The sequence below is a fragment of the Macrotis lagotis genome, chromosome 4, assembly GCF_037893015.1.
Source record: "Macrotis lagotis isolate mMagLag1 chromosome 4, bilby.v1.9.chrom.fasta, whole genome shotgun sequence".
Taxonomy (NCBI): Eukaryota; Metazoa; Chordata; class Mammalia; order Peramelemorphia; family Peramelidae; genus Macrotis; species Macrotis lagotis.
Window position 1 is genome coordinate 79,834,803 of NC_133661.1, and position 14,411 is coordinate 79,849,213.

Here is a 14,411-nt window from a genome sequence, read left to right on the forward strand (position 1 = left end):
TCAAGTTTTCCTAAAGATCTTTTTTTTTTTTGGAAAGAAGCACAGAAATAATAACAGACATTATGTAGCACCTTAAGGTTTACAAGGAGTTTTACATAAATAATATTTTCTATTCCTAATAACTCTTGGTAGGTTAAATATGGCAGACCTTATTTGTTCCCATTTTACAGGAGGAAACTGAGGCCCAAGAAGGTTAAATGATCACAAAGTTTGTAAGTGTCAGAGGTAGGATTTAAATCTGTCTTCCTGAATATAAGGCAAATGCTCTATTATACTACATTGACTCTCAGAAGTAAAATATGACTTCTACCTTCCCTCTGAAATATGTTATTATCGATCCATCCACCCTGAACTTTTTTTTATCTTATCGTATTGCCTACTGTTGCTCATTCTAAGATAATTGCTGATACTTTTTTTATTCATCTCAAGTTTTTGCTGTTGAAAACTTAAGTTGTCAATAAGGTATTCAGTAAATTCATCCATTAATCTTCTTCCATCCTTTATATTTGTTCTTTGAATTATTCGTATTTCTGTCTTGAGAATTTCATTTTTGGGTACTTCTCCCCCTAACTTCTACTATGATGTTTTATGACGTGAAATTCTATCTCTTTCCTGAACTCTATGAAATGACCCCTCCAAAAATCTTGAGTGTTAGACTTTACCCAGATTTCTTCTCATCTATCAAAAATTTTTCCACACACTCTATCACTTTTATTTTATCAATATTTTCATCTTTGTTCACCTTAATTAGGTCCAGAAAAGCACATCCTCTCATTTCCCCAACTTTTAAAGAATGAAATTATCATTAGGGAAAATCAAGGATTCATTAACTGCTTTCCATATGGTGAAGGTTCCAACAGATGAATGAAAAAGTAAATGAAGACTTATTAATAATCCTTTACTATGGGCAAACTACTGTGACAAGTTCTGGGAATGCAAATAGAAAAGACAATCACTGATCTTAAGGAGTTTGTATTCTAAAGGAGAGATGAAAACATATAGATTTCAGTTGCAAGTCCAATGGAGAGGTCCCATGATCCTTGGGATATACAAATAAAGCAGATGTCAATGCCTCCTTTTTAATGTCCTTACTGATAAAATCATATTAGTTTCTGATGTTTATTTGCTTGACAGTGCCAAGGGCTTTAGTGGAAAGGAATGTGGTCTAGGTGGTTTCACCACTACCAAGGGATCTTTCTTGGGTTTACTAATCTGGCAGTAGTCAGTTGTCAGCTTTTGGTGTGGATTTCAAGTCAACAATCATGTATTAAGTGCTAACTCTTTTTGCACTACTCTATTGACTATGCCACTTGTGGTGATTCTGCTATAGTGTTTTCTCCCCTCAATGATGGCTTCAGAACCCAGGCTGAAAGTAGGATCAATGGTCTGGAAACCACTGCTATTCCCAAGGCAATTACCACATTCAGAGAAGTCTCTGTTGGGATCTGAGAAGTTTTGGTGGTGTATATTGCTTGGGGTCTTCACCCCAAGGTGACTTGCCGCCTCAGCTAGGTTAGTTTGCCTCTTTCATTGTGAATGATTTGTGGGCAGTTGATGGGGATGGTTGGCTTCTCCACAGGAGCTGTTAGCAAGTATGGTTTAGGTGAATTTGTACCTGATAGAACAAACATGCCTACAAGGAACTCCAAAGTTTTTAGCCCTTGCATCTATTTTTGTCACCATATTTATCAACTATTAGGACAAAGAAAATGATGGCATGCCTAAAAAATTTGTGTATGGTAAAAGCTGAGTGAAAGTTTACGTGTTAGATGACAGAACTGGTATGCAATGAACTGGGGAAATTGGCCTAAACTAACAAGATAATATTTAACAGGGGAAAAGGTGAAATCCTGTTCCCCGAATTCAAGAAAGCAATTACATACAAAAAATATGATCAGAGAACTGGCTGGAGAATAGTTTCCATGAAAAAGACCTGGGAGTTTTAATTGATTAAAAGCTTAATATTAACCAAGTGCGATTTGGATGAAAAAAAACCCCCACAAAAACAACAAAAACTTGGCATGGTCACTTGCATAGAGTAAGCTTCTTATAAATGCTAGTTAACTTGATGAGAAAACCTATTGCCATCTGAGTCATTTTAATAGGAGTCTAGTACCAGGGTAAATAAAGATAACTTCATATTTCAGTATGCTGGGTGGTTCAGTAGATAGAACACAGTGTCTGGAGGGAGGAAGACCTGAGTTTAAATCCACCCTCAAGATATTAACTAGTTCTGTTATCTTTAACTAATCATTTAACCTCTGTCTCAGTTACCTCATCTGGTACTTAGGAGGTGCTATATAAATATTATCTACTATTATTAGATTCAACAAACATTTGTTAAATAGAAATTATGTTTCAGGCTCTATGGTAGGCACTGGGAATAAAAAGACAAAATAGTCTTTGTCTTCAAGGTACTTAGGTTTTACTGTTGAGTTTAATTGTAACCCAAGTGAACTATTATGCCTAATTCTGGATGTCATTCTTAGAAATGGAAAAGAGCATGTTAGAGACTAACTAGGTGCCTTTGTAGGAGTATGAGGTGATTAGGATGATGGGAAAACATTGAAAAAAAAGACATATGAAGGATATTTGAAGGAATTGAAGATGCTTACCTATTAGAAAAGAAAGGGGGAGGGTAACAGGGGAGACGGTAGCTGTCCTCAAATATTCAAAGGCTGTAATGTGGAAAAGTACTCATTTTATATGGATGCAGAGGGGGAAAAATAGGATCAATGAGTAAACATTGGAAGGAAGCAGATTTTGGCTCAATATGAGAAAAAAATTTCCAGCAATTAGAGCTGTCCAACAATGGAACCGGCTGCTTCACAAATTATCCCTCATCACTGGAAATTTTCAAGCAGGAGCTGCTGGTTGGACCATCTGTCAAGAATGTTATGAACAGAATCCATTGAAGTGGTGGGAGATTAGACTAGATAAACTCCAAGGGACCTTCCAGATCTTCATATGATGATTCTGTCAATCTGCTGTTGATGACTCCCTATTCATTGCCTTTCAGATAGTTGAACATTAAGACTCTATTGATATGGTCCACCCTATATAATCAACCTGTTCTCACTGCTCCCCAATTTGGACTCTCTATTCCAGTTCAGTATTGCTTGCCTATAATTCTTTATTGTTCTCACTCTCTCAATCCTTTGAATTCCAGCCTGTCTCCTTCCTGCTAATCTAAATTACATGACCTCTTCCAGGAAAAAAAAAGTGATGATGTATATGAAAATACCCTATATTATACTATACTAACCCTATACTATAAAGTGCTATAGGGACTGGATATGAGATTTTATTGGTGTAGGAAACTCTTGGAGGTGTAGAGACTCTGTCTGCCAGCCCAGAAAGCATAAAACATCATCATCATCAGATAAACTATGACATTCCCCCCAGCCTATCATTTAATTAATACTGTCAAGGATCTGCACATTTACTGGTGTGGGTCCTAATCAGCTGTGATGTAAAGTCTTGGAGAAAATCTTAAGTGACTTGCCCAGGGTCACACAGTGACCCCTATGTGTCAGAGGTAGGATTTGATGAACCTGGGTCTTCTAGACTCTGAAATCAGTTTTCCATACTGCCTTCTAAAAATGCTATGTAGTTGCAAATTGCTATTGTCCATAGAGATAATTGGGTATCAGAATAAGATTTTCATGGGGAAGTCCTGGGTTCACATCTCCTTTCTGATATTTCCTAAGTCAAGTTGCTTAAGCTCTTTGAGTCTTAGGCACCTCTCTGTAAGTCATGGATTAGCTGGGATCTGTCTTGGTGCAGATCCTGAACCCTTGAACTTCATTCTTCAGGGGTCCCCTCAAATTCCAGAAATCTTGGCTATCCCAATGCCCTATTGTCTTAGCTCAAACTATACCACAAAAACCTACCACTTGAAGCTCCCAAACTTTTTGCAAGCCCAAGATCTTTCAGTTTCTAAGATCATTAGGGAAAGGAACTCTCTCTCTCTCTCTCTCTCTCTCTCTCTCTCTCTTTCATTCTGTGTGTGTGTGTGTGTGTGTGTGTGTGTGTGTGTGTGTGTGTGTGTGTGTGTGTGTGTGTGTTGTGGTAGCCACAACCAGTTTGGAGATCTATTGGGTAAAGTTTCTAGGTGGTAGATTTTCCTTTGTTAGGACCTAGGTTTAACTCTTGCTTCCAAACTTTCTTGTATACTTCTCTCACTGTTTCATATTTATAAGTCTTGTCTTCTTAAAGATAAATTGATAGGAACTCAACAGTCATGGGTTCTTACTGGTGAACTCAGAAATCTTAGCATGGTGCCAGTGACCCCAAGAGCAGGTGTTCTTATTTTTAATATTTTTTTTTTAGATTTTTGCAAGGCAAATGGGATTAAGTGGTTTGCCCAAGACCACACAGCTAGGTAATTATTAGGTGTCTGAGGCCATACTTGAACTCAGGTACTCCTGATTCCAGGGCCGGTGCTCTGTCCACTGTAACTGCCTAGCCAACCCAAGAGCAGGTGTTCTTAAGTTTTTTTTCTGTGTGTGTGTGTGTGTGTGTGTGTGTGTGAAATCTATGGCATTCTCAGAGTAACATTTTAAAATCTATATAGTAACATAAAATACATGGGATAACAAAGGAAATCAATCAAATTGAAAGCTATCAAACTATTTTTTTTAAAAAAAGTTCCCAGGGGCAGCTAGGTGGCAGTGAATAGAGCACCGGCCCTGGAGTCAGGAGTACCTGAGTTCAAATCCGACCTTAGACACTTAATAATTAGTGGCCTTGGATATGCCACTTAACCCCATTGCCTTGCTAAAAAAAAACAAAAAAAAGTTCCCCAAATTCCATCTTAAGAACTCTTGATAGAAGCTTTAGGTGGAGGGGACCTTAGGGATAATTGATACAAACCTTTATTTTATACAGGAGGAAATTGAAGTCTCCAGAGATGATTTACTTCCCTAAGGTAAAGACTATCACAACTATCTGATCCTAGGATATTTCACTCCAAATCCAGCTCTTTCCCTTATATGGTGCTACCAAACTCCTTGATTTCATTCGGCAATGCACGCTTTCCCGCTTGCTTCGGTCTTTATCCGTCGGAGGCAGTAGCTCGTCTGTCTGCCGGCTGGAGCTGGAGCCTGGGTCCGGATTCCCCATCGGGGTACTCGGTAAGCGGAAAGGCCGGCCCCGGGTGAGCTGGGTGGCCGGTCGAAGCGTAGCGACTCCAGCTGCCGGCACTCTCAGCTGACCTCGGGTGGGCACCTCTCGGTCTCTGGGCCCCCCTGTGGCGAGGAACCTGTTCACCCGGGCGGCCCTGGCCCCGTCCCAGCCTCTGAGCTGGAGGACCCTCACCTGCGAAACGGGGTGCAGAGACCGTTATGTGTTTCCCTGCGCGCGACCTGAAGGCCGGCCCCGGCGCGTGTGCGCCCTGCGCGCTGCCTCAGTGTCCTCCCGCGGCCCGCGGAGGCCGGGGCGGGCCCACGTCCACGCCCGCGCGCCCGGCGGGGCCCGGCTGCGGGGGTCCCCCGGCCTCCACGCCCCTCCCGGTCCCCGCGGCTCCTCCCGCCGGCCAGGCCGGGCCGAGCCCCGCGTTCCAGATGCATGCTAATGAGGGGGAGGCCGCCGCCGCCCATTGGCCCGCGGCTCATGTGTCGGTGAAGTCAGGCCCGAGTCACAGCAAAACAGAGCGGGGCGAGCCGCGGCGTGGGGCGCCGGGGGAGCCGGGCAGCCGGGCCGGGCCGGGCCGGCAGCGCCGAGGTAGGTCCTGCTCCCGCCGCCGCGCGCGGCCCCGGCCGAGGGTCCTGCGGCCCCGGGCGCGGCGCCCCCTCCCCGCCGGGAATCCCTTTGTCTGGCGCGCCCGGAGGCGGTGCTTTGGGAAGGCCGGCTGGGCGGGGGGCTCCGGTACGTGGAAAGGTGAAGCCCCGGTGCCGGACGGGGCTCCGCGCGGGCGGGGGCGGGGAGGGTCCCCACAGAGGGGCCGGGGGAGCCCCGCAGCTCCGGGGGGCGGCCGGGCATTGTCCGGTACAGCCCCGGGCGGGGAGCGCCACCGCGGCTGGGCAGAGCCCGGGCGGGGAGGGAGGATCCGGGCAGGGCGGCATCCCGGGTGCCCATTCATCGGCGGCCCCCCCCCGGGACACAGGCTGGCAGCGGCGCCCTGGGCGCGGTAACGAGCGGGCATCCCTGCCGGGCTGGAAGAGCTCCGCGCCTACCCAGAGTTCCTCTGCCCACTTGTCGGGAGAAAAGTCCTTTTGAACAGAGTTCATGGAAGGAAAGAAAATAATCTAACTGTCTGGCCTGGCAGAGCCGCTCTCCCTCCTCCCTGGTTAAGCGACAGCCCCGTCCCAGACACCCATCAAAGGTGGCATCGGATCGTGCCAGTCCCCCCCCCCCCCCCCCCCCGCCCCCGTGGACAGGGACCGCGGATCCTGCAGCCCTGATGCGGCCCTTGTCATCCCGGGGCTTTGAAATCCACCACTGCGTGTTTCCTTTAAAGAGGGAGAGAAATTTATTGCACTGTTAAATTGCCACATAAAAGCCGAAGGGGGACCCTACTGTGCCTGGCTTGTTTCGTCAAAAGCCAGGGTTTTCTCAGCATGTTTGGGCAGAGCCTTTGAATTTTTTGAAACAGTGAGTTCTCTATGCTCTTTTTTTGGTCACAAGGCCTGCTTGCCTGAATTGATTTCTGCATCAGTAGGGAAGGGATGTATTTGGAGAGCACCGTGGAACCTGGCCGCCGTTGAGGGGCCCCTGACCCTCCTTCCCTCCCTCCCCGGGAACATCAGTGAGGACAAGCCTGACATTGACTGGGAACGCTTTTTTATTTTAAGCTGCCTCTCTTAGCCTTGGTCTTCTCATGTTACAGGAGGACCATTTTATCTGGGGTGGTCCTTGCCTGGTGCTGCTAGCAGTGAGGAAGACGAATTGGTAGGAAAGAATGGGATGGATGGTTTGAGTGAATTTTCTTCCTTTGGGGAGAAGACAGGAAATGAAGACCCCGAAGGACAGTTACTCCAGTTGTAGAAGAGCTTGTACTAGATCTTGATGGGCCCCTGATCCAGATTTCACATTACCTCTGGGGGCCTCAGTTTCTTCATCTGTAAAATGAGTGGTGTCATTGAACTAGAGGACCTAAAATACTTTTCATGCAGCAATGATTTTTCAGGCTTCTTAGGGTTCTAACATTCTATGATTGTGCTACAGAAGTGTTTGTGTGTGTGTGTGTGTGTCTGACATAGCTGGAAAGAAAGAAGCTGTCTGGTTGAGAGGGCAGACCCAGTGTCTTGTCTAACCTGTGCATCTGGGGTAGCAGGAGGACTTCTGCTTGGGACTCAGGTTTAGGGGAAAGTTAGTCTACTAGGGAATCTCATTCCTACCCTGGAGGACCTGGAGATGACCTGAAAGCCCAGCAATTTCCCCTCGGTGAATTTGCAAATGAAAAACTCTTTGAACCTCCCTTAATGGTACCCTCCCCTCCCCAAAGCCAGAAGATTTTAAGCTGGAAGGGATCTTAGAGGTCACACAGTTCAACTAAGGTTTTCAGAAGGGTGGTGATTGGGATGTTTGACTGGGGTGTGGGAAAAGAAAGCATTTTGGGAGTGGAGCAGCTGGACAGAGAGCTGGTCTTATATATAGTCAAAAGATCCAAGTTCAGGTCTTCACTCTGACACTTACTTTCCTGTGACCCTGGGAAAATTACTTAATTTTTCCAGTCCTGACTTTAGTTATAAAATGAGGGTCATTATACTGATTAATGGAATTATTATTTTTTTTAGGTTGGGTTTATTATGTGTCTGAGGTCAGATTTGAACTCAGGTACTCCTGACTCTAGGGCTGGTGCTCTATCCACTGCACCACCTAGCCGCCCCTGATTAATGGCATTATTAAAGAGACATGCTATAGGAATGTGAGTTGCTATTATTATTTTAAAGACCAGAACAGAGCACAACTTTTCAGCTCTCCTTTCTTCTTTCCTTGTCCCGGCTTCCGACTACAATACAATACTGTACAGATCAGGCACAATTAGTTCTAGGGAGTGTTACAGTTTGCAAGCAGGGATCAGACAAAATAGATATTTGTTGTGCAGAATGGGCGGTCATCTGATGGACTTTGTTGCATGGACAGAGCTCTTGTTAGCCAGGATTTTATTTGCTTTATTTGCTTAGAGACTCAGATGGGCCTAAGCAGGTAAGAACCCAATGACAAGAGCTCTATAACAGTACCCTATTTAGGATATTCATCTGTTCAGCTGAGCCTTTTGTCACTCCTCTGGTGGTGGAAAAAATGCAGGTTGGCTCAGTGAATGCATAGTCCAAATAAAGGAAATGTTAGCCCATTGAAGCCTTTGAGCAGTAGGAGCTTATAACATCAGGCTAAAGGATTTTCTGAATACAAAGCCTTCATCCCCCATTCCCAGGATGAACATCAGGGCTACTTTAGGTCCTCAAAACTAATAGGAACAGCTCACATTCCTATGGTAATTTTACTGTTACAAAGTATTTTTGCATATCTTATTTTATCCTTGCAGCTCTATGGCATCGGTGGTACAAACATTCTATCTACCTACATCCTGATTTGTCCAAGGGTTACAGCCAAGGGCAGGGAATATGGGGACAGATGACCTGAGTTTCAATGCTGTCTCTTACTAGCTGTATATTTGGAGGTGAATTCCTTCCTTTCCTTGGCCCTCAGTTTCCTCACGTGTAAATGGAAGATTTGGATGAGATGATCTTTGAGATCCTTTTGACTGGAATCCTCAGTGACTAGGATCAGTGCGTCTTTCTTCTGCAGCTAGGGTTCTTTGCCTTATAACATGCTGCCAGGGGATAGAGTGACATGATTTATCACTCAGAATTAGCTTTTCTCTGATTAGAGTGAATGAGTGAAGTATAGTTGTGTGGTTTCCTTGTAACCAGCAAAACAGAATCATTATCTGGATACTGAGGCCTAAGAAAGGAGAGAGGGAAAAAGGGATAAACCTCCAAATTAGGTGTTAATAATATGCTTCTATTAGGGGCGGCTAGGTGGTGCAGTGGATAGAGCACTGGCCCTCAGGAGTACCTGAGTTCAAATCCGGCCTCAGACACTTAATAATTACCTAGCTGTGTGGCCTTGGGCAAGCTACTTAACCCATTGCCTAGCAAAAACTAAAAAAAAACAAAAGAAAAAAGATATGCTTCTGTTAAAATTCAAAAATAAGATTATTAAAATAAGTCTTTCTCATATGATATTTTCCTCTTGATAAAATTAGAGAATTTGGGTTAAGATGGGGAGGTAGAAAGGAGGGAGAGGTAGAAAGAGGGATGAGTCTATTTTTGGATTCACAGGTGCAAATGAATTTGAAGTCACCTTTGACTTATCTCAGATTAGCCCTAGACTAGTCTGAGAAGGCAATGTTAGGGTCAGCTCAAGAATCTGACTCAAAAGGGACTGCATAGTCATACCTTGGTCCAACAGTTACACTGGAGTGGGGGAGCAGTCGAGGGGTGGAATAAGGGCACTATAATTTGATAAAATAATTCAATTAAGTTTTCAAATGAAGTAACATTTCTCTTTCTATGCCTTCTAAGCTGTTGTTTTCTTTGTAGTACTGTTTTACAATTTTTTTTTTATTTATTTAAGGCAATGGTGTTAGGAGTGACTTGCCAAAGGTCACACAGCTAGGCAATTATTTAGTATCTGAGTCAATTTTGAACTCAGGTCCTCCTGACTCCAGGGCCAGTACTCAATCCACTGCACCACCTAGCAGCCTCAATACTCAATTTCTTAATAGAGAGTTGTTAGCCATGGTGGATGGGGGAGGGATGTCTTTCAAGATGAAGTCTCAGAAATGATAGCATTAGGGAGTAGGAACAAGAGACTTGAGTTCAGAATTCTACCTTTGCCATTTATGAGTTATATTTCACTGTAGCTTGACTTCCTCCAATGCAGGGTTTAGATGCTCTGTAAGATTATTGCTGTTGTTTGTCCTTTGTTCTCAAAGAGGACTAATGACATCATGATGGTGATGTCTTGCAAGTGAGACAGAACTGTGAAAAGTCATCAGCCTTTCTCCTCCCAGACATCAGAGTCCCATGGCGTGACATAGGTCAAGATGGCTGACAATAATTCCTTCCCTCTCCCTCTCCATCTTTAAGAGGTCATCTTATTCAACCCCTACATTTTGCAAATTAGGAAAGCAAGTCTTAGAAAGGTCATATAGGTAATAGGTAGATCTAAACTCAGATCTCTGGATTGTATTTGTCATTACTATGTCATGTTGTTTTCCTTATAGTACCCCAAAGTCCTCTAACCTATTGTTTAAACCAGTTTGATCTGATCTACTTTCCCTCTGCTGTCTGTTTTAGGTAGCCCAGAGAATAATTTCTCCCCATTGATTCTGGGAGGCTTAATGATAATAAAGGATAATTGAAGAACTGTGACCCATGCTTAATCGCCTACTTATCTTTTAAAAATTCAATGTTTTACTAAAATCTACAAGGAACATCAAAACAACCAACTAAACTTGCTCAGTATCTGTTTGTGTTTAAATAAATGAATTTCACATATGAAACCGCCTAACTCTCCTTCCGTGACTTCCTCCAAGTGCCCATCAGGAATCTTTCTTTGTCCATTTATTTGCCTTCCTGTTTCCTCTTCGATGGTTAGATTTCGTGTGTACTGGATTCTCCTCCTGCTTGGCCTTTTTTTCCGCCTTTCCTGATTTCACAGATCTTTTCCAGATCCCCTAATTACCTTTCCAACTACAGAGATAACCCTCTGAAGTCTGGTGAACCCACAGGAACACTCTACCATCTATTAAACCTGTCTCCTTTTCCTTGAGACCATCTTTTTGCTCTGCTTCTTTTCTTCCTTTCTTCTTATTAACATGAGTAATACTAGCAGCTCATGTTCTGTGTTGATGTCACACTTCTTAAACATGTTGATAATCACATACAGTGCGAGGGAAATGGTGTCTCCGTGTCTGTCATCGTCCTGCTTTTATAGCCCAGGAAACTGAGGGTCAGAAAGATGAATTGACTTGGCCAAGGTCCCACTATTGGGAAGTGGAAGAGCCAGGGTTTAACCCCAGGCCTAATGACTCTGCTGCCTGGCAGTCTCTTGTTCTTCCCTCTATGGGCTTTCTTTCTCTTTTGACCCTCCTCCCCTTCCTCCCCTTAACTAGCCATCATATACAATTACAGTATATTTAGAAGTATTTGTCATTTATTGAATTATGCTCTAGGTTTCCTGTTCCAAATTTACCAACCCCAATACCATCAATTTTTATTTTTATTTTTTGCTTTGTAATCTTTTTTTTCTGCTCTCTTTCTCCCTGTGAGTCCTCAAGTATCCCTAGAACAAAGACTCCCCATTTTGGTTATGGTTCATAAGTGATGCCCTCTTCTAGAACTGCCTTTTTAAGGAATCACTTCTTTCCAGTCCAACATCACTCATGTAGATCCAGAGAACTGAAGTTATGGGAGGGGGTGGGGGGAGGACTAACAGAAGACTGGCAGAAGGGGGAAGGTGGTGGGCTCTCTGGCCTAAAGAGGACCCATGAAAGCAGATTTTTGTTTCGTTTTGTTTTTTTCCTCTAACCTGAATTGGTCCCTTCAGAGACAATGGCTAATAATTCATTTTATGAAAGGAGTTAGAAGCTTGGGTTGCCAGCTTCCCAGCTAAGATGGAAGCTGGGCATGAGTTAATGTGAGGATTTTGATGCGAGAACTCAGTTCTGTGACTGCTGTGAGAAAGGATCACAAGAACTATGTAATGTGGGGTGTTCAGACTAGGGCAGAATATTGCTAATAAGAAACAGTTAATCCTATGGAGTGTTAGAGTTTGCAAGCAGGGATCAGAAAAGATAGATATTTGTTTGGTAAAATGGACTGTCATCTGATTGTTGCATAGAAAGTGAGTTTCTGATATAGAGCCCTTGTTAGCCAAGATTTTATTCTTGAGAGATTGAAGGATGACTCTCCTCAGCTGCTTTGGCTAGAAGTTATCTGCCTCCCCTTTTGTATTCTCCTTGCTTTTTACTCTCAAATTCTCTTTTATACTTATCATACTATATTTTGTACACTTCCTAAACACCTCTTCCTCAAAACTGTAAACTCCCTGTAGGTAGGAACTATCTAAGACATATTCACCTTTTGACCGCCTTACCATATTTCTGGCTCTAGTCACAGAAGACACTGAAAAGAGGTACATTGAATGATGAATGTTTAGGCCAGCAGTCAGCAATTTAAATCTATTTATGGAATTGAATTGAATCTATTCTATTGAATATTCTATTGAATATTCTATTGAATTGAATCTATTGAATCTATTTATGGAATCCTAGAAATCTGAACCTAAGACTATTTTAGGGAAAAAACCCCACAAGTTCTTCCAGGACAAAATCACTATAAGACAATTTGATTTTAATTTAAAAAAAATTTTTTTTTAATGCCTACAATAAACAGGTATCTAGGGCACAAAGATTAAAAAAAAGGAAATAGTTTCCTCTTTCAAGGAATTTCAATCTCTCTGTGAGAGAATAAATATAACATATACACAGATTTAAAAAATACAAAGAATATAATGATGATGGTGCTGAATCTGGAGTCAAGAAAACTTAATTCATTTGGTTTCAGACAGTTCCTAGTTGTGTGACCCTGGGAAAGACTTAAATTCTGTTTGTCTTAGTATCCTCATCTGTAAAATGGGGATAGCATATTTGTGAAGATCAAATCAGATAATATTTGTAAAGTAGTTTGTAAACATAAAGTGCTATCTAAGATTGTATCATTATCATTACTTTGTATAATGTTTTACATATATTATCATCTCATTTAATGATATAGTAACAAACCTGATGTAATGCTGATAAAATCCTGACTAATAAACAGTTGATAGTCTAATATTGGGAGGAGCAATAGATAATAAGTCGGGAGGGTCCTGGGTATCTTGTGGTCAGCTACGCATGGGATGCGGGCTTCACTGAGCACTGTCCTGGTGTGCAACCAACCAGCAGCATTGCTTTAAAAAAATCATCTTCGTCTTTGAGTTTTAGCTTTTCTAACTATAAAACAGGAGTACTCTCATGGTCTCACTAGCTATTCTATTCTATTATTTCCCTTGATATAACTGTGCTTGGGTAAAAAAAATAGAGGAAGGAAAAAAGTTTGTGGCTCTGGCAGAAGAACCAAAGCAGATGTGAACACTGAGAAACATCAAAGCAAAAGCCTTTATTGGTGGCTGGAGTAAGCTGATGTAGATTAGATGGTTGTCTTATGGGACTGGAAATCTTTTATGCTTTGGCATCAATTCAGAAAATATTTCTAGGCAATGGCCATAGCATTGAGGAGATTGCTGTCCCCAGATAGTGTATAATATCCTTGATTTATAGGTCCTCTGTTGTTATGGGTTCAGATCTTATTCATCTGGGCCAGAAATAAAGGGATCACCTTGTCCTTGTGAAGGGCATTTTATGGTTTGAAAGGGTATTCATGCCTTTATTTCACTTCATCCTCACAGGTTATTGTGTTACAATAAAATAATAAGAGAATCAATGTGTGGAAGTTATAGGGAGTCTGATTCCTGCCCTTCTCTATAAAAGGAAGAATTTTCAAAAAGCCAAAATTTAACAAATCACAGACCACATTGGAGCTGAAAGAGAAATCATCCAATCCAACCCTCTCATTTTACAGTTGAGAAAATTAAGATTCAGGGAGAAGTGACCTATCCAAGGTCATACTGCTAGGAAGTTGGAACTCAGATACTGTCTTTTCCATTCAAACATGACCCCCTTCCACCATAAAAAATGCCTCCTCCTCTGACTAAATGTAAAATAGGCTGTCTCATGAAGTAATAAACAACATAAGCATGGAAGTATCCAAGCAGAGAAGCATCTGTCAGGGATGCTGGAGAGAAGATTCCTGTGTTGGTTGAGTGGTTGAACAAGACCATGTCTCGGGTCCCTTCCAATTCCAAGAGCATTTGATTCAGAGAAGAATAAGTATGAATCTCATTTTACAGATGAGAAAACCGAGGCACACAATGCGTAATTCTCCCAACGTTTGATGGACTGGAGTAACTAGATAGAAGCTGAGTTGACTTCCAGGTCAGCATCCTCCTTTCCCAGAGATTTGCCAGTAGAGGGTAAAATTTAGTTGTGACTCTTTGGAATTGTTTTGTTGTTGTTTTAATAGGCAACTGCAGAGTGGAAAAAAAAAATGTTGGCAAACCAGACTATGTTTAAAGAACTGACCACCTACAGAGGGAATAGTAACAAAGTGTTCCAGAGCAGGGGGGTTACTTCTATAATACTTGCTCACTTAAAAATGCTTCAGCAGTAAGCCCTCATGATTCCATGGCTATACCTGGTGGTCCAGGGATCACTTTCTGGGGCAGATGGACTTTTTTCCCCCACCAGAACCTTTACCCTTCTCAGCCTTGTCCCCAATCACTTTTTTCCTATATGC

The 14,411-nt window shown here is 42.6% G+C and overlaps 1 protein-coding gene and 1 long non-coding RNA gene across 52 annotated transcripts in view; one reads left to right on the forward strand and one right to left on the reverse strand.

The window, feature by feature from the left end:
• LOC141521117 (uncharacterized) overlaps positions 1-5,502 on the reverse strand; it is an 86,013-nt gene extending 80,511 nt beyond the window's left edge. The window contains exon 1 of one of the 2 annotated variants that reach the window (XR_012477848.1): positions 4,876-5,501. This is a non-coding gene — a long non-coding RNA (uncharacterized LOC141521117). Of the gene's footprint in view, positions 1-4,875 lie in introns of both variants that reach the window. The other variant, XR_012477849.1, reaches the window with a different exon arrangement.
• SORBS1 (sorbin and SH3 domain containing 1) overlaps positions 5,033-14,411 on the forward strand; it is a 306,979-nt gene continuing 297,600 nt past the window's right edge. For 37 of the 50 annotated variants that reach the window (XM_074233268.1, XM_074233276.1, XM_074233280.1 and 34 more), the window contains exon 1: positions 5,641-5,724. The gene's annotated coding sequence lies outside the window, so the exon portion shown is untranslated. Of the gene's footprint in view, positions 5,136-5,639; positions 5,725-14,411 lie in introns of those variants that run through there. The other 13 variants (XM_074233311.1, XM_074233312.1, XM_074233316.1 and 10 more) reach the window with 4 other exon arrangements.